This window comes from Corvus brachyrhynchos, unplaced genomic scaffold (genome assembly GCF_000691975.1).
Source record: "Corvus brachyrhynchos isolate BGI_N302 unplaced genomic scaffold, ASM69197v1 scaffold416, whole genome shotgun sequence".
Taxonomy (NCBI): domain Eukaryota; kingdom Metazoa; phylum Chordata; class Aves; order Passeriformes; family Corvidae; genus Corvus; species Corvus brachyrhynchos.
This window is the reverse complement of record NW_008238439.1, coordinates 1,046,875-1,066,125: the sequence shown is the minus strand read 5'-3', so window position 1 is coordinate 1,066,125 and position 19,251 is coordinate 1,046,875. Positions and strand designations below refer to the sequence as shown.

Genomic DNA, 19,251 nt, shown 5'->3' with positions numbered 1-19,251 from the left:
GAGAGAAAGGAATAATTTTTAAGGGCTCTGAGCCTCACAAATAGTGGATCTGCTTTACATACCGCTGTTGCTAAAACAACTTCTGACCATGGTGTGCCAAAAGCATAGATGTGGTGTTAGTCACTACAAAAGTTCATAAGGTGCTTAAATTGTTAGTAATTGCAGTGCAGACTGAGAAATTTGCTGGGAGTATGTTGAAGGGAGCTTTGCAAAACAAAAAGGCCTGAATAAATATTTTTATAAATATTTTGCATGTATATACATATATATATGCATCTGTATGTGTGTATTTAGACACTTAGCGCTATTTTTTTTACATTAGAAACTCAGGCACTTGCACATCTAGTACTTCACATAATAAAAACTTTGACCCCAGCACTAATCCATATTTCTTTTATCCCATTGTGCAAGGTTGAAAGGCATGCAATTTGCCAATAGTTTTTTCTCCATTAACTACATTTCCCTCTGGCCTCATATGGCTCTGCTTAGGATGGATAATCAACACTTCAGTGATGCAGAGGCAGCCCAAACACGATGGTTGGAATGCCTCACATACAACTGTGTTTCTAACACTCTTCTTTTCCTGTTGCCATATCTAAACTGATTGAAAATGAACAGCCCATCTGCACATCTTCATTTTTCCATCAGTGTGTTGAGGGGAGAGAGAGAGACTGTGATTGAGAGAAAAGAGAAATAAGGCTTGATAGGAGGAAACACTTTTTTCAAATTTGGACAAACACAATCAGGCAACCAGTGCTTTATTAAAGCCCCTGAATAATTTAACTGATTTTATGTGCATGTGTGTGTGTGAGAGAGAGAGAGAAAGATGCTGAGTACCTACTGTAAATAAGAAGAGAGAGAGAAAATTGTAAAGGATCCAAAAATCAACTACTTGCATATGTCTCCAACCAGGGATTTTAAAAGTCTGATTTAAGTATCACAGTGCAAATGATTTTGGCCAGTATTTCTAACACATGGCAGGAAGTCTTGGTCTTGTACTTCTTTTGTACATGTACACACCATCTTTGTGGCACACAAATTACCTGTATAATGGGACACGATTTGAGTAACCCGTAATGCCCCAGGAAGAACCACATCCAGGCATTCACAGAAACCATAGACCAACTCAGACTGCCAAAATCCACAACTGTTTTTGCCTGGTAAATGAAACCACAAACATTTGCATGCTTAGATATCCCAACAAAAAGTAAATATTCTGGATGACGTACTTTTCAATATCATACACAGTGGCATGAAAAAAACAGAGGGAAAAAAATTGACTTCTGTTTACTCTGTCTTAAGGAGTTCTTTCCAATGGATAAAGCTGAAATGCCCACACTGACTTCCCCTGAAATAAAGAAGGACCATATTTTCCCCCTGACAGATGTACGTGGCTCTCTCTTCCTCCCGGGAGTAGTGGCAGAGCTTCATAAAACCCTGCGCCAAGGCCAGATTTTCAGAGGTCCCCGGCATCCCCCAGTTCCTGTTGATTTGTAAGCAACATGCAGCTTGAGGTTTTGCTCGTCCCTCAGCTGAAACTTTCAAAACTCGTGATTTCTCAGCATGAGTCAGTGTTTTATGTAACCCTAGCTTGCACTGCTCCAAACCCCTCCTGAGCTCGGAGTGCTCTGACAGCCAACCTCAGATTCTTCATCCCTGCAGCTGATAACTTCAACCCTCTGATGGTGGCACAACAGGCCCCTCCATGCTGCTCCTGGGGGTTTTGGGGCCTCAGTGGGGCTCTCCTGGTGCTCTGGGGACCGAGGCTAGGAGAAAGCTGGGCTGGAGAATGGAGCTCCACTCCCGGTGGGAAAGATGTTGAGCTTGCCTGCAACAGAAATGCCCAATCATGGGTTTGTTTGGCTGATTTTTTTTCAATTGCCTGAAACAGCATCAGTTTTATCCATGGCCCTGACATAAAAAAAGCCCCCAAAAAAAATTCTCATGTAGAAGTAGGAAGAGAAGGCACTGATTTGGTGGATCCCACTTGCTGTTTGTTTTCTGCAGGCACCTTGGATGGTGACTTCAGTTCACCTGGTACACTGCTTCACCCTGAAGGCAGCATCCTGAAGTCAGGTACCTGAACAAGCTGGAGAGGGGCTTGTCACAATGTAAGTAATTTTTAACCATTATCTGTAGATACATTGAAATATATAAAAGCAGATGAAAAGAGTGGGAGAAGGTGAGAAGCTAAATCCCATTTTTAATTCCTATTTTAAGTTGATTTTCCCTTGAGAGGTGGAAAATACCAACACATATTCCCCTGGCAGGTTCCCATGTCCATTTTTGGGGGGATATCATTAGTGGTGGGATACACCCTTCCCAACCTCAGTGTCAGCACAGATCTCTCATCTCTCAGGCCAGCCAGGAACTGTCCTGCCACTCAAAGGAGGAGGGATGCCCATTTTGGTTGGTCAGCCCATCCCCGCCACAGCCAGACAGGAGTCAGTGAGAAGCTTTTATGTTCCTGATGCACAATTTCTTCCTCCTCAATCTTGGAGGGGAAAAGGGCTGTATTACATTTGGCCGACCCCTACCTTCTCTCTCCCTAAATGTAGTAGAAAACACAAAATGGTGCTTTTTTCCTACAAAAATAAAGCCCCAGTTTACTGGAGTGGGGTCTTGTGGACACTGAGCTAGAGACACTGTTTTATTGGAAAGGTCTGATGATGTGGCAGAGTAAAGTGTGAGGAAACCAGGCTACTCAATGCAGTACAGTGGGAAGCAAGTGGAAGGGCTGGAGAAGATGTAGAGATGGCTTGGGCTCCCCCCAGTATTTAAAGTGGAGCCATTCATACCGCCGTGTGTCTCTGCTTGCTGTTTGAAATGTACCCAGTGCATTCAAATCAATGAAACAAGTAACAGAGAAGCACATTTTGGCGTACTTTCCCAGGTATTGCTGGCTTTTTTTGGTGCAAATGACTGATTTGGACGTCATGTGACAGGAGTACCTCAAATTTAGGCCCTAGAAAAAAATATAAGAAAATAAGATTTTAAAAAAAATTAAAGCAAAACAAAACAAACAACAAAAAGAATCCTGAACAATTTCCTAAAATAAATGTTATTCTCTTGCCTTACTCTGTTTAATCCTATGTATGTAAGTGTGTACAAATATTCACAGGCAAAAATACTACCTGATGATAAAATAGTCCCACATAAGAAATCCTTTACAATATTTAGAGAAACCATAGAGAAATGTGAAGATCAGGTGAGGGGGAACATGTGCCAGCTCACTCCACTAACCTACTTAGATGCAGCTTGGTAACAGCAGAATAACCAGCCATCTGATGCTTTGGATGCTGTGATCATGTGCTGGCACTGTGCAGACCTCAGGTATTGAAACCCTCTCCTAGAAAAATGATGGGATATTTCATATCCTTGTTATTGCAGAAATTTTAAATACATGTCTGTAGGGTCATGGCCAAGTTTTGCAGTTGCAGTGATTGTAGAACATGAGGAACGTGCACCACAATGTTGGGATTTGTCTCTTATGACTTGTCAACCCAACAGACCAGCACCTTCCCCAAGATGAGTGTTCACACCTACATTCCTCCAGGAAAGGGCTTTATGCAAAGGTTTTTCACCCAACTGTTTGCCTTATAAATGTTGTATTACCTCCATAAATGTGTGTTTGGTTGTACCAATAGATAACATTCCAGTGATGGGGCCTACCTTGTGTGCTCGGGCAGGAACTAACAGGATGGCCATAGATTTTCCTGGAAAATTTAGATAAAATCCTTTTTCAGCTTGCTATGCCTATGGCCTGATTTTGCTTTTTTTTTCATTGCAGACCTCAAAAGCAATCCCCTTGGACATGGTTATATATATTTCACTGTAAGTGAAAGGGAACAAAACAAATAAAAACACAATGAGACTCTTTCTCCACGCTGGTACATTCTTCAAACTTTCTGCTGAGGATTTCCAACAGCATTTGTTGTCACATGGTAAGGGCTCTGAATGAAATTATTGATGGTAGCTGGAAGAGAAAAAAAAAAGGGGAAAAAATGAATGAAATCCCTTGAGACAAAAGGTATGTCATGAACTTCCCCAAGTTATTTTCAAGTGTTTCTGCCAGTATCAATAAATCCCTCAAGTTTCAGGATAGGCTACATTAATTACAGGATGGCATTATGCATTTAAAGGTTGCTGAAAGTTATATCTGTGATCAGTCATGTTTGAATTGCATGTTCACATGAAATATTTTTTTTTAAAATATGTAGGCATGCAGGCGAGCAGCGATAGCCTCCACGATGTTTTAATAGGCTTTTATTAGTCTGTACTTTCCTTGTAATCTTGTTTTACAGTATGTGCATTCAATGTGTTTGTGTCTGTGCTCTTCATGCACACATCGCAGGATGCCAAAACATCCTTCTGCTTCCTTGTTTCCAACCACTTAGTCAGGCACTTGAATGCTTTCCAAATCTTGTTAAAAAACAGCAATAGCACTATCACTTCTTCTTGTCAGAATGTACAGAAAGGGACGGATGGAGAAGGCAGTGGAAAGGTAAAGGAGGAGGCTGAATGGTCAGGAACCCCTGGTGGGAGGTCTTCATAGGTGAGCCCAGTAGAGCCACGGTGCCATGATGCCCAGACCTGATTTGGGGCTTTCCACTGCCTCACTGTGGGGTTTTGGTTCGCTTGCTGGATGAAAAAGCATTGCAAAGATCCTCCTTACACATTACTTCTAAATTTAAAAGTTTACAAAGTAAAAATTCCCTGACTGAAAATCAAAGAGTATTTTTCAGTGCTGATAAAGATTAATTCTATTTCCATATTGAACTGTCTCTTTTTTCCTCCAGGAAAATTTAACATAACATTCAAATAGAGGTGTGTTTTCTTCTGAGTAAAATAGATTTAAAAGTCAACTTTATTTTAGTCACTAATTTTTCTGAAACTAAGCTAACTAGACAGGCCAAACCTAGACTCAATAAGTGCTACAAATTTACACTTCTGGTGAGTTGAAAATTGCTCCTGAGACTGTTGAAAGTGTTTCAGTCAGGTGCAGCCTTTCTGGGTTACACTGGGATCATGCAATGCTGGTGGTCCTGGTATGAGCTTTAATTAACTGTATGCTCACAACTGGAGGGAGCAGGGGATGATAGTTTCCCTTGGATTGCTCTTGCAGATGTAGATTCTCTGATGTCTACAGACAGTTGAGTTCATCCCATTGCTACTGGGGAAGGCAGACATGGTTGCCTTGGTTGCCTGTCTCCATGAGGGGGGAATATCTGACCAGTTTGGTTGCAGTCACACAATGAATTTAAATGTGTGTTGATGCAGGCGTACGCCCACACACCCACACACCCGCATGGATCGTGATGAGCACCCAGCCCCAACAGCCTTTAGAAACCCAGATAAAAATAATGTTACCTTAGAAAACTTATGCTGTGTGTGAGTGAGATGACTGCAGGGCTCCCACTACCTCCTGGGAGGGGCTGGGATTTCAGCTTCAACTAAGTAACTTGCCAAGAAGTTGTGACACAGCCATTGCAGGCTGTCTACGCTACAGCCCACAGTTGTTCATGGTCAGCAAAAAAGCTGGTCAAATAACATTTATCAGAGTGTTCACTTGGCCTATGCCCCACATTCTGAATAACTTGTTTTACAGATTATTTTTTTCCCAAGATGACAGGCTAAATGCAGGACTTACTAATATAATTCTCAAAAGCAGTCCTTTGTCAAGTCTTGGGAGAAAGTTTGAAGTCAAGTGCCAGGTTTCTCAGCAGAGCAGTGTCTGCGGTCCCAACCAGCTGTGTACTGCGGGAACACACAGCCGTGTGCCAAAACATCTGCTCATAGCATCTCCTTGCAGACGTGGGCTCCATCATGTCAGGTAAGAGATATCCCAGGACTTGAGGTCGTGTGTTGGATCTTCTTGCTCCTCCAAAAGGGAAGGACATGGGTGAGCCTCTTCTGTTAATCTACCTGTGCTTGGTGGAGCAAGGATGGAGGACAAGTCATGCAGGCTCACATAAAACTGCATTTTTCAAATGAGTAGTGTCTTTTTATTTTTCAGGAGAATGACAACCCTGGTTACCTCAAGGCTGATGCACTCTTGGAAAGTGAAATATTTATGGTAATAGTGATGGCAGAGAAGAGGAAATCTCTCTTGTAAGAAAACGTGGTGCATAAACACACACCATAGCTCAGGCCACATCTTCATTTCACCCATAAGAAGTTTGTGCAAGTGCAGAAAAGCCCAGGTTTTTCTCTTGCCCCCCAAAGAAACATAATCTACAGTTTATATCGGATGGTTTATGAGAGTTTATTGGAATATTCAACAAGGTTCATGTGATGTATCATAAGGTAAAGCCTGTTCATTGGTGATTTACAAGCAGTGTGTGCTGGTGTTACTGTAATTTATAGACCACAGATGGTCATGGGGTGCCCCTGCTGACTTGTAGCTGAATAAGAAGCTGAGCCTTGTGTGTCATCTGCTGCAGGTACCTCCGGCTCACTTCCCCAGATTAGTGCTGATCGAGATCTGCCCTCAAACCCAGAGGGTCCCAAGACCTTTGCCTTGCAAGCTGGGGCTATTTCAGGAGGGGAAAGGATACAAATGATTAAGGCTGGGGAAAAAACCCCTAAGCCTATCAGAATGACACCAAAGGAAAATTGCTTTTTACAATAATAACTTCCCTTCTCAAGGCTGGTACTTCACTTGATGGGATTTTGTCACCTGTTAAATGGAAAATGAAGAATGTCAGTCACCCCCTTCATAAGCCAGTCAAAGACAAACACCTGCTCTGCAAAAATTTCTGTATATTCATAGATCTCCCTTGTAATGACCCTTAGGATAGGTCCTATCTTTGTTGTCATCATTTTACCCTTTTATGTAATTACTCTTCAACTATGTTTTACTATGACTTTTTTTCAAGTTTACCTGTCTTTTCTTCTTTAAACCTTATAAAATAATTATGTGTTTATTCCGGCACCTCTTTCTGATTCCCCAGGACTTTGATTCTGGTGGGTGCATGAGGCAGAGGGAGAACCTGACTGGCTGCACATCTCACCCAAATCTTTGGGAGATTTACTGTCTTTGGCCAGGGGATTGGGCCCCTTTTCACTTTTAATTTCTCTGGTTGACAAAGTTCATCACGTCACCTCATATTTCTCCCAGACGTGTTTTTGTCTTGCTGCGTGTGGCCTTGTCCTGCCCGCAGAAATACCACGGTGGTCTCCGTCAGGATCCAGCAGCCTTCGGAGGAACGTGCCAGATCCAGGGACGCCTGGTGCTTGGCTTGCCTGCTGCAGCGAGGTCATGCATTTTAACAAGGCACTGCTGATCCCCTTTTTAAAGGGCATTGATTATGTTTTGCTAAAATGGGCTTTGAACTCAGCTGACCCTGTGCTGGTAGGACATTTCAGGGCTTTTTTTCTGCCTGGACCACACTTGACACCTGTTGGCAAACACAGCTGCAAATGCTGCTGAGAGAAACCTGCATCCGAGCTCAAAACTGAGTGGCTCAATTTTTTCCCAGTAGTAAAGACATAAGAGAATTTGGTGGCTTCTCTAGTTAATAAAGAGAGAAAAAAACCCCAAATTTGTTTTTCTTTATCAAGATGAGGGAAAAAAGCACCCTATAGACAAAAGAAGCAGAAGGAAAGCTGTAATGGAAATAAAACTGACAGCCTCTCAAAACTCAGGTGGCACTTTCCTTTTCCAGTTAATTACAGTTTTAATTACATGGCTTCTTGTGACTCCTTGATACCTAATAAACTAGACTCTGTGGGGCGGCAAAGTTGAGTTTTGCTTGAACTGCAGGTGTAAGGCTCAGTATGAAACATAAATCAACTTCTTAAACATGTTCCCATGGTGTGTTCAGGCTTTTTCTTCCTATTTGCATGTAAAAATCACATCTTTTCACCATTGTTGGGTAAAAAAAAAAGAAAAATATTGAAGCTACAATGGAGAAAGTATTACCTTTGTGTCTTTGGATATAAAATCCCCTTTTATAGGGGAAAAAAAGAGAGTCTTTCATTTTTTTAACCCCAGATATGACAAATTTTAAAGGAGTGATGCATTACCTACATAGACCCTCTCTCATTAACCTTTTTTTGCAGGGGGTTGGGTGCATAAGATAGAAGAGGAAAGTTCTTTGGCAGGATGAAAGCAAGGGGAGATCAGTATGTGGAAATAAAGAAATATTCGGCCCATAGGAGCTCTGTTTTCCAAACCTCTCCTGAAGGTTTGGAAAACAGAGTGTCTGTTTATTCTTTGTGTATTATGCCATGGAAATGTGTTCTCCAGTCAGGCTCAAGCATGTTCCATATATTACCTCTGAGCGGGGTAACCTGCTGATGACCTTTAGCAGCAAAAAGCTGGAGACAAATACAGTCCAAAAGTTCACATTGGTCTCAATCCCATGGGATCTGATAGGTCACAAGTCTGTGGCAGGAAAATCTACTGTCAAGATGGTCAGTGGAGATTTCAGTGGAAGATTTGCCCATCTTCCCTCTTCCTCAAACCAAACAAAATTGTTTTAAAAAAAGTGGGAGGAAGAAAACAGACAGTAGAGCTTCACATATGGCGTTTGGATGGTGTAAAATATGAACAGAAAGGTTCATGTGTGGGACATGAGTGTATCAACAAGTCCTTCTTAACCTGTAAGACTGGGAAGGGCTGGTTTTTTACTGTCTTGTTAGTTTTAACTTCAGCTTGTGATTTGTCTGTTGAAGCATTGGTTTTAAATGAGTGCAAAAAAAGGTGTATTTGTTATGAGTGAAGAAGGAGAGCTCTGGGAAATAGGCGCCCAGGTAGCAGTTTTTCATGCCCAGTAGGGGGAAGAGCCCAAACAGGAAAAATCAAAATGTCCTGCTTGCCTTTCAACAAACATATTTATTTCTGTTGTATTCTCCCATTGCTCATTACCTGAAGCAGCACTATCCATGGCTGGAGCAAGTGTGCTGAAGTCAGCAGAAGGCCTTTCTTGCTCCTCCAAGGGCTTCCTGATACCCACCTACTTCCCCCATGGTACATCCCAGCCTCAGACCCTGTTCCCTGAAAACCACTGACATCTCACTGATGCCCACAGTGTTCAGGGCCACCTGAGGGAACGTCCTATATAAAAATGTTATATGACTTGGACAAAGCAGGCAGATATCAGCGTTAACTTCAATAGAAATCTTGCCTGAAAGACAGTCTTCCTGCAGACTAGACTTGTCTGGTGTCATTTCACCTTGATGTCCTGTTGATGACTATTCTTGGTTGTTTATTATTGTTGCTGTTGTTTTTGTTGTTCTTGTTAAAGATCATAATTTCTTTTTTCCCCCACAGTCTGGCTACCTCCTCTTTTTTGCAACTGCATATGCTTACCTGAACAACTCCACTTCCAAATAACAGGTTTCTCTCGGATTAATATTGTGTTCAATCCCTTGGGTATAACTATCTTGTACTCTTGTTGTCTGTTTGTGTACAGTGTTTGGGCAATCCACAGCAAAAATGTGGGGACCTGGACCATGGTCTGCAATTTCTGTAAGTTATGTGGTGTAAGGAAAATAAAAACTCAACCCAACAGCCAAGAGAGAATTTTCAAGATGAGAAAAAGAATTCCTCCTACCTTCCTCCCAAATAGTGTGTTTCATCATCTTTTTCAATTAGTCTTGGTTTTATTTTTGAAACCACACAAAGAGGCAAATATACTGTTTCATATAGTTTCATATATGGTTTTTCAGAGTGGGAAAGGCAAGGTAAAATTAAGCAAGCTAGAGAAAAGGAAGGAGAGTGGGGAAGGAGAGGAACAGAAGTTTAAAAAATAAAGAAGTTTTAAAAAAATTTTACTCCAGAAAGGTTTTATTCAGAGCTGTGTCTCTCACATCGTGCTGGGATGGGGTGTGTGAGGCATCAGAGCAGCAGCAAGGATTACAAGCTCATGTTGGGGAGAAATCTCACATGCCTATGGCTCAGCAGAGGGATGGACTAAGTGGAGAAATGGCAATGGAAGAAGCAGCAGCATCATGAATGTCTGTCATCCTACCACTCCAAGTGGTGTGGAATGTGAGAAGTAAGAGGAGAAAAAAGTCAAATATGCAAAAAGTCTTTTCAACAAAGAAATAAAGCAAAACTTTCCAGCTGAAGCAGAATATCATTTTGTTTGCTTCTAAATGCTTCCAGTGGAAGTTTTTGAATGAGGAAGAAAAAAACAAACATGCATGGGGTAGGGAAGAGGCCACTTGTTTCTGTGTGTATTAAGTTGCCTGTACCTGGCTGGTTGAGAGCATAAATGGTGTGAGTGACTGCAGAAAGCTGCAGCATTGAGCTGGAGAAAGTGCAAAAAATGTTAAGGACCATCCTAAAGTGAATACATCCCTGCAGGATGGCTGGTCCCATCATGGAAGGGGAGGGTGGTGACACAGTGTTGCGTGCATTAAACCAGATGCCACCAATCCATATGGCAGTGTGGTCTGATGTCTTTCAAGGCAGTTCCAACTTGGAAAAGTCTTGAAAAGTTTTCAAATGTCATTTTTATGGTCTGCTGAAACACAAATGTCCATTTTTCATTCCACAGAGAAAGTTTATGTGGAGGAAGGCAGGTGAGAAGCAGCCACCCTCAGACCCAGCCGCCTGGTTCCTGCTTCCGAGCTGGGCAAAGGAAGCGTTGCAGAGTGGGGAGTGTATTTCTTCCCCAGTTGTTGGCAAGCTGTGCTTTAATAACGACATAACAGACAGTGCATGAAGGAATATTAGCTGCAAAAATGGGAAGGAAGCTTGGAAGAGGGTTTCTGTCTAAACTTGGGAACCCAGTGCACATCTGTCCAAACGTACCTGAGGACGGAAGAGTCCGGGTGCTAGAGATCATACCCTCGCTTGAGGCACCACCACCGAGGGGGGGTGGACTTAGCTGGGGAGGGTTTTTTTCAGAGCTGGGCACCCCACTCCACTCTGGGATGGGGTGCATGAGGCATCAGTGTAGTAGTAAGGGATGCAGGCTCATGCTGGGGAGAAATCATGTGCGGCCATGGCTTGGCAAGGGCATGGAGGGAACCGAGAACCAGTGATGGAAGAAGCAGCAGCATTCTCATGGTGGCTGCAAGACCATGCCTTAACATGAGCAGTCACAAGTACCCAAAGCTGCTGCACTGGACTCCCAAGCATATTGCTCGTGTCCTGGTGCTCCTACCCATGGTAAACATTGCAGATCCAGCACTTTAGGGGATCTATTATTTTCTGGTTAAACAAGTCTATCTCTTGTTTTAACCGGCTTAGCTTTTTTTGAGCTGGTCCCTCATAAATTCAGTCCAAGCTCAGCTGAACAATCCTGGTTTTTAACTTTTAGGAGGAACATGACTTATGATTTACTAGGATAGCTATGTCAAGCTTAATGTAATAAAAGTCCAACCTATGTGATGTGTATGGGCTTCTGTATTATAAATATTTAATAAGTTATATGGAAAAAAAGAAAGTATAGGAGTTACAGCAATCATATTAAAGCAAGTAAGTAAATGTAAAGAAGGTTAAAGTGTCTAACTCTATATGGCATAAAGGCTAAAGCAAACCAGATCTGTTTTCTAGATACTTTTTCCATGTACAGCTGTAACTGGGCTGCATAGAAATAAAGCAAGTACTTAAAGACAGGCAAAGTAAAGAAAAAAAGAGATCTAAAGCATTTGGTTGGCATTGATAGCAATCATTTCAAAAAGCCCTGGAACATTTAAAGAGAATTAGAAAGGATTTTGCTGGAATCAAAGGGAGAGCACTTTCCATGGCTGGGTGTGTATTTGGGTATCTGCAAACTGATTAAATCAGAGTGAACAGAACGGCCTTGATCATCCAGGACTTTTAAAACAGAAGAAAGGGGTTTTCCGGTTCAGGCACTTTTTTTCTCACTCACGCATCTTATGGTTTTCATTCTTACTTGATGGTAAAGTAACATTTATTTTGCAACAGAGACTCGCAGAGAGCTCTGAAAGGCCCTGCAGGTCAAGCAGCTACAGAGTGCACCAAACCCACAGGGGTGAGCAAACCTGGAAATATTTAGGCTTAGGGGTCTTTTTTTTCTTCCATCCTAACCTAAGTTTTGTTCTTAAAGACAAAGTGGATATCTTCACACTTCACTGCAATATCCATTACGAGGCAGACAGTGCTCCTGCCTTCGCACCTCGCTACATGCCATTCCTTTGGCAGCACCAATTCCATAACCACCTTTCCTGCTGCACAGGCCAGAAGAGATTTTCGTGAGGACTTTGCTGTTGCTGGTGACTTACCCTTGGTATCAGCCACGTGGAGAGAGTGGGATCAAGCCTCCTTAAATCCCTAGCCTTCCCTCTCCTCTTTCACACTGGTGGTGTTGGTGGTCTTGGCTCTTTGCTCTGGTACCCCCCGGTCATCTGGGAGGGAGCTGGGATAGTGCCTTGTTTAATTAACATGTGACAAGTGTGTATTTCTGTTTGTGAAAAGAGAACAGAGGGGAATGAGGCAAAATATTAGACTTAAGGCTGATGCTAAAGAGTGCATCTTCTCCCCAGCCTCCACCCTTCCCACATCCACTTTGGCTTGTGAAGTCTGCTGAAAACAATTCCCTCTTTCTTTTTTTTCTCATCCTTCTTTCTTTCTTTCTTTTTTTTTTTTTTAAGCCTTCTCCTTGGCCTAGGCAATGGATTTGTCCAGCAGGAAGTGTGGGAGAAGGGAGGAGTGGACTGTGGGAAAGGGGAGTGGGAGGGAGACCCTCCCCTCATGCAAGGGCTCACATTGGTGGGGCTGTTCCCATCACCCCACTCCTTGCTCCTCCCACACAGCCATGGATAGAGGAGGGCAAGACAGGGGGTGGGATGAAATCAATAGAATTATGAGCACTGGGTGTGGGGAGAGCTGGGGGTGGTGGGGTAAGATGTTTTCGCCTTCGGTCCCAACATGTATTTGATAGAAATTTTAAAGCTGGAAATTAGGGGCAAGCATGGGATGGATATACTGCAAATCCAATGCAAACAGATGGGAGAGCTGGGGGTGGTGGGGTAAGATGTTTTCCCCTTCGGTCCCAACATGTATTTGATAGAAATTTGATGGAAATTAGGGGCAAGCATGGGATGGATGTACTGCAAATCCAATGCAAACAGACAAATGGAACAGGCAAAGTGAAAATGAAATTACATTCATCCCCTGCTTTTCTACCACCTCAGTCTTGTAAAATTCAGTAAACAAGCATACAGTGTAACCCAGCCCCCAACAGAGGTGGCAAGAGCCTTTCCTTTCCATTTGATGGAAAGCCTAAGCTGTTTTTAGGTCAGGGAATGGATCTTCTTGTGATTTTCCTTAATGATATTTAGAAGTCATGCACAGAATCTCCAGCACCCAGAAACTGTTACATTTTTAAAACCTTATGTGGATTCCTACTGTAACCCATGGAAGAGGAAAGCATCCCACATGGACTTCAGGGGGATGCTGTGTTACCTGGAGGAGCGTTTCCCAGCTCGTGCCCGGGGTATCGAGGACACTTGGCCACACAGCTTCTTCCATAAGCGCGGCTCAGCTCCAACCTGCCATCCAGCAGCCTGGTTTTATGGAAAAGCAGGGGTAAGAAAACTCACTTCACGGTGCTGACAGAAAGCAAATTGCAGTGCAGAGAGGGCTGATTCATCTATTAAAATAGGCACCTTTTTCTTTGCAGACCACCTTTTTCTCTAATTTTTGCAGTATTTTTCCTGCTACAATTAACATCCTAAACAACATTAACCCACCTCCCTGCTACCAACAGAGACGCTTTACAGTGCTATGGAGAACTGTTTTGAAGGTACAAATCACTTGACCTAAAGACTCTCCCTGGAGTGTCAGTGCTGTGTGCTACATTTTCACTCTGCCAAACTCTTTATTTAGCACATGCTAAAGAACATTTAACATTTAAAGATCCCCTCTGTACATCCTCTAAATGTCTCCATTCTTTGCTTGTAGATTAATATGTCTTCTGTGAAAATGAGATAATTGATTACAGAGCTGTATTATTTACAAATGAAGTGTTGTTCATGTATTGACCTTTCATTTCTATAGCTCAATACTAGTCCTTGTACAGCATTTTTAATTAGTGAAATGGTTACAGAATTACGAGAAAAGAGCTTCTGTAGATGCTTTTAATAAGAGGAAATTTAAAGAAGACTTTCACATTTAAAACTGCAAAACATATTTCTACACCCCAAATCTCTGTTTTGAAAGAGACAGAAACCTCTTCCTTCCAAAGGCATAAGTGGTAATGCAGGCTGAAGGGGATGATCAGTACACACAAGTGAGCGTTTGCCCTTCACCCTGTTCCGGTAGTTCTTCTTCACCAGGGGATTCATTTCAGCACAATCTCCTTGATGAGCAACCAGCAAAGCCCATGTGAGCATTTCAAGATGAATGACACTGATAAAGTCAGGGGACATGGGCATATTCACAGAAGCAAAGTTCCCAAAATCAGTGGCTATGGGGCACCAAATGCCATTGTCAAAGGTGCTAGAAATGCCAAAGTGGCAAAAAAACCTAGCAAATTCATCCTCCTGAAGCAGGACAGGGCCACCTGACCTGTAGAGCCACGCTGGATTAAATAATCATGCACCCACAGCCCGGATGGATAGAGTAGGCAGCCCCATCCCTGGCCATGGTATTGCACTCAACAGCTGTGAGCTCCGGATGTCTCAAACCCAGCTGAGAGAGAGATAAAGTGTAAGGAAACAGGAAGAAATTATGAAATATGGCATAAATACAGTTCACAGGAGTTCGAGGTTTAAAAAATATCCTGCTTGGGAAGGGGAAGGATACCCTGTGAGAGACGCCAACAGGCTTGGGAAAGCTTTGGATTTCAAGAATAACCAAGATAAACCTCTCCAGACGTGAGTTTGACTTAGTCCTCGTATAAATGCTTTGGTCTGTTTGTGTCTGGTTTAGTTCGGCCTCTTAAATGAGTACTGTTTCTAGTGAAGGCAGTGATTGGGATGGGGAAGAAGCATGCTGGAGTCAGGCAGCTCCATGGTGTGCAAGACAAGCCACTCAAGGTGCTCCTTTCAGGTGGCTGATCAAAGGCAGAGGTGCTCACAACACACAGGGAGCATAAACCATTGCAATATTTTAATTTCCACTAATAGAGTCAGACAAACAAAAACAACAACAAAAATTATCTAAATTTAGCTGGACAATCTGCTTCTAATAAAACTCCAAACACGCAGAGCTCAGGTTGATTCCACCATCCTTCCCCAGGAGAGTGAAGGAGGATTTTCCTCATGGACTTCAATATATTCAGACTCATGAATAAAAATATATGAAACATAAAGCAAATCATTTAATTTCTCAGTAACAATGATGCTAGTTACAGCTATAAAACAAATCTTGTAACTGCAGAAGAGGGGTTTTTAAAATCTTTTTTATTAATTCAACAGAAGCATATTAAAAATGTCTGTCATTACAAGTCTGGAGAAAAGTATTAGGTTCGAATAAGGTCATTGAGGAAGGATAGAGGAACGTAAGGGAAGAAAGGCTTTAAGCGTGCTTTCAGCATCCTGTGGATACAGAAAAATAGCAGAAATCAGTCTTCAGAGGGTCTGTTTTGGGGGACCTTCACCCCAATACACATGATCCCACCTGTAACATCCACTGAACTGATGAGAAAAACCTCACACCATCATCTTTCAGTGCTCTTTGGGAAATGTGACTTGCTGCTTTGACAGCTGAATTGTTTGCAACCTGTGCTTTATCTGAGGCATCTCAGGCACCGTTTTCTTGTTAAGGGGCTGGTCATGTTCCCTGCTAAGTATCATCATCTTCTGGCCTAGTGCTGATCCCCTGTTCTTACTGAGCAGTCACTGCTGCTCAATGATATTCCAAGAAACAAAATTAGGTATATATTCAAAGCAGCTGAAACAATTCTGCTGTTTATGGCCAGGTCTACCACACAAGGTAAATCATACATCTATGACACAAACCATGGTATAATTTTGCAGAAGGTGGCAGCAATCTTTGGGCAACCCCAGCTTGTGGCTGTGCCCATGTCTGTGCAGAAAAGTCCCTAACCAGGGCCCATCCACCTCACATGATCAAATTTTTAGCCTTCCTCACATCTGAAAATAGCAGGGTGGGGGTGTGCTGCTTCTTGAACACAATATATCCCATACATCCAGCTTTCTGGGCTAAGCAGGATGCGGGGACCTCTCAGATGTGGAGCCAATAGGGAGCACTCTGGCTACCTGGGATTTTATAAATCTTTCAGCTATCAGTCTTTCAGAGCTCCAAATGCAAAATCCAGCAGCCCAGGATATCATGTGGATTTATGACTTGGGATTTATGAACTGGTCTGGATAAAATAAGAACTGCCTGACTTTTTCTTTTTCTTTTATTTTTTTTTAGTTTGAGAAAAAATAATAAAAGAATGAAAGATTCTTCTTTCTCTTTTCAAAGCTTTTTGTTTATACAAATGTGGATGTCTTGTATATATTCAATTATTTTGATTTTTCTTCTTATCTGTGTGCTTTCTGGGGCTGGAAGAAGAACAGAGAACAAGCAATGCTGCTCTCACAAGGTTTCCTGCCTGACAGGAATCTCCTGAAGAATCAGGCACTCCCAGCCCTTCTCCCAAAGTTAGGAAAGGTGCTGATAAATGTTTAAGAAGGTTTCTGGATATTTCCAAGCAGTGGGGTAGCTCCTCACCATACTCCTGCCCCAGCTCTCACCCACTTTCATCATTTTTTCCTTAAATAATTTTGCAGCTCATTTTATTTTTCATTTGATGTACGCTGAGTTTTTGTTTTAGGTGCATATGCATGCAGACATATATGTACACAATCACACGTCTATTACAGCTGCATAAGCATACACACGTATCTTTATGAGGGAGTATCATGGATGGTTTGTATCAAGGTTGGACTAGATGACCTTTGAGGTCTTTTCCAACCTTAATGATTCTATTATTCCACGATTCTATTAATTCTTTTATTAAAAACCAATACAGACTATCTGGTTTTTGTTACTAGTGAACTGTATATATTTTGCTTGAGAGCCCATCCCAAAGGAATTTCTAGTCTTATCTGTAACTTGTGACCTTCCTTTCAATAATTCTCATCTTACAAAAAAAGAAGACATGGTATTTACCTTGGTCAGGAGGAAAACATGTCAGATATATTTTTGTCCTCTCTTCTGATTGACCCTTTCATACCTCTGTTCACAGTTTCTGAATAATTTTCTTCCCACAATCCTTGAATTCTGTTCGTTCTTTTATGGAACAAGATATCCCTTAGGAAAAAGCAACCTAATAAATAGCTCCAGTCTTTCAACCTCCCACCTTCCCCATCCCCTTGGGCACAGTATTCACATGCTAGCACTGCCAGAGCTTGCCGACACCTCCACCCCAGGTTGCTGAAACCTTTGCACGTACTGTTCACCTCCTCACGCCTCAAGCTGGCACCACATAGACGCTGGTACTGCTGTGTTTAACCTCCACATGAGACCTGTACACACCAGTAAATATCTCCTCAGGCTTCTGACAACCTCTTCAGCAGGGAAGGGGCTGTACAGGGAGAAAAGGCCAGGGAGGGCACATGAGGAAGGGTGCTCTCACCTCTTCTCCTGGTGATGCCCCAGCCACAGAGGCAATGCCACATCAGCACTAGGGGAGTGGGGATGTTGCTCCTGGAGCAGCTTCATTTTGTTCGGCCCATGAAGAACAAGATTTTACATCACCTTTGGTGCCTGAATAACCTAAGGTGGGGGTGTTTATCCCACCGAGGAATTCAAATCATCCAAACAAAACCTCCCAGCCCCTATCCTGTGACACACGGCATGGAAATGCAACAGACTCGGTCTAAGAAATGTCAGCAACTGACTCTTTGTGGATCTGAAGGAAAATGTGTTGTTTTGTTTCTAATTACCACACATTCAGAGTGGAGTTTTTTAAAGCATGACTTGCAGCCCAGGAATAATTTGATTTGGAGCTTTTTTTTTAATAAAATCAAGGAGCCCAAATCGTGTCTCAGAGGTAGATATAAATTGCTGCTTAAAAAAAAAAGAACTCAAAACTTATATTGGTTTTAAATTATTCCATGTGAATTTTCCAATTTCCATCTCTTTTTCAGCTCAGAAGTTATGTGGTGAGCAACCAGGTTTGGGATGGGGAAGCCAGGAGACTACTCCCTGCCTTAGCACCTCCCTAACCTCAGCTTTGGTTAAGAAAGTTTGCTGAGAATTTCATGTGAATTTATGAAATTTAATGAGCAATGAGGAAGGTAGTGTTTGGAAATATGTCCTTCCTGTTTTCACCCCACTCAGCATGTGTATCCCTGGTGACTCAGTTATCCACTGCAGTTCCTATTCAGGCACTGGAGATATTTTGGGGGCAGAGTGGGGGGAAGAATAATTTTTCTCCTCTGCAGGCCTTTTTCTGTCCGCTTTTCGCATCACTGGAAGCTGGAGAAGAACAGGTGGCTCTTGTTTTGACACCAGGGATGTGGTACCCACACCAGAGCAGCTGTGCGCTGGAGCTGGGGAGGGCAGTGGAGCAACAGTTGTCTCCTGGGGACATCCCAAGTCTCTCACCCCTCTCCCTGCAGCACCCAACCCTAACAAAACCCACCACACACTGATTGTGTGCCAAAAGCATCTTCACTTGGCTGCTTGGTCCTGGTACATGGCTCCTGCTCTCCCCCAGTCCCGGTACCATCTCTGCATGGTCCATTTAAAATTATCTCTCCATCAGAGAGCGAGGGAGGGGGCTGGGGGCAGGCTCTGGTGCAAGGCACTAAGTGTCTGGACCCTGCTAAGTTCAAAGGCAGCCTCCCTCCCACCCCGAGGAGGGATGTAGCCGGCCGGAGGATGGCTGGAGGCCACACAGACGGGAAGGTATGTAACAATCCATTTATCACTTTGCAAATATTAGTGCTGCTTGCATTTGCTGCAGCAATATTTCTTCTTGGAAATTGGTGAAGTGAGTAATAACAATGTTATTTATTCTAAGACCTTGGAACTGAGAAGCAATAACAGGGGGACTGTTCCCTTGAAAGCTTCAGAGGTGCAGGAAATATAATGGGGGGTGGGAGGTGGGGGGGGACGATGGGAAATAGACCAACAAAGATCTGGAGGAGAGAAAGCCATCGAAACATTGTGTTTAATTTCTTTGCCCCAAGGGTAATAAAATGCTTTTTGTAATGATTTATGTATAAACAAGGTGGGGTGGGAAGAAGGGTGAACATTTCAGATTCATCTCTGGCTGGAACATCCTGCAAGGTAGCAGGGCATGCACCTTGGGTTCACGGTCTAGCAAAGAACCTCCTTCACCAGAGGAGACCAGAGTCTCCTTGTTC

The 19,251-nt window shown here is 42.8% G+C and overlaps 2 long non-coding RNA genes across 10 annotated transcripts in view; one reads left to right on the top strand and one right to left on the bottom strand.

Annotated features, from left to right (window-relative positions):
• The window catches only part of LOC108447221, a 158,772-nt gene extending 151,738 nt beyond the window's left edge, over positions 1–7,034 (top strand). Inside the window, exons 8-10 of one of the 2 annotated variants that reach the window (XR_001862657.1) lie at positions 2,008–2,111; positions 3,791–6,306; positions 6,954–7,034. This is a non-coding gene — a long non-coding RNA (uncharacterized LOC108447221). Of the gene's footprint in view, positions 1–2,007; positions 2,112–3,790; positions 6,307–6,953 lie in introns of those variants that run through there. The other variant, XR_001862656.1, reaches the window with a different exon arrangement.
• Positions 1–19,251, bottom strand: part of LOC108447220 — a 35,891-nt gene that overhangs the window by 1,583 nt on the left and 15,057 nt on the right. For 7 of the 8 annotated variants that reach the window (XR_001862655.1, XR_001862648.1, XR_001862652.1 and 4 more), the window contains 4 exons: positions 13,388–13,488; positions 3,673–12,383; positions 2,886–2,965; positions 1,044–1,828 (listed from right to left, as the gene is read on the bottom strand). This is a non-coding gene — a long non-coding RNA (uncharacterized LOC108447220). The remainder of the gene's footprint in view (positions 1–1,043; positions 1,829–2,885; positions 2,966–3,672; positions 12,384–13,387; positions 13,489–19,251) is intronic. The other variant, XR_001862654.1, reaches the window with a different exon arrangement.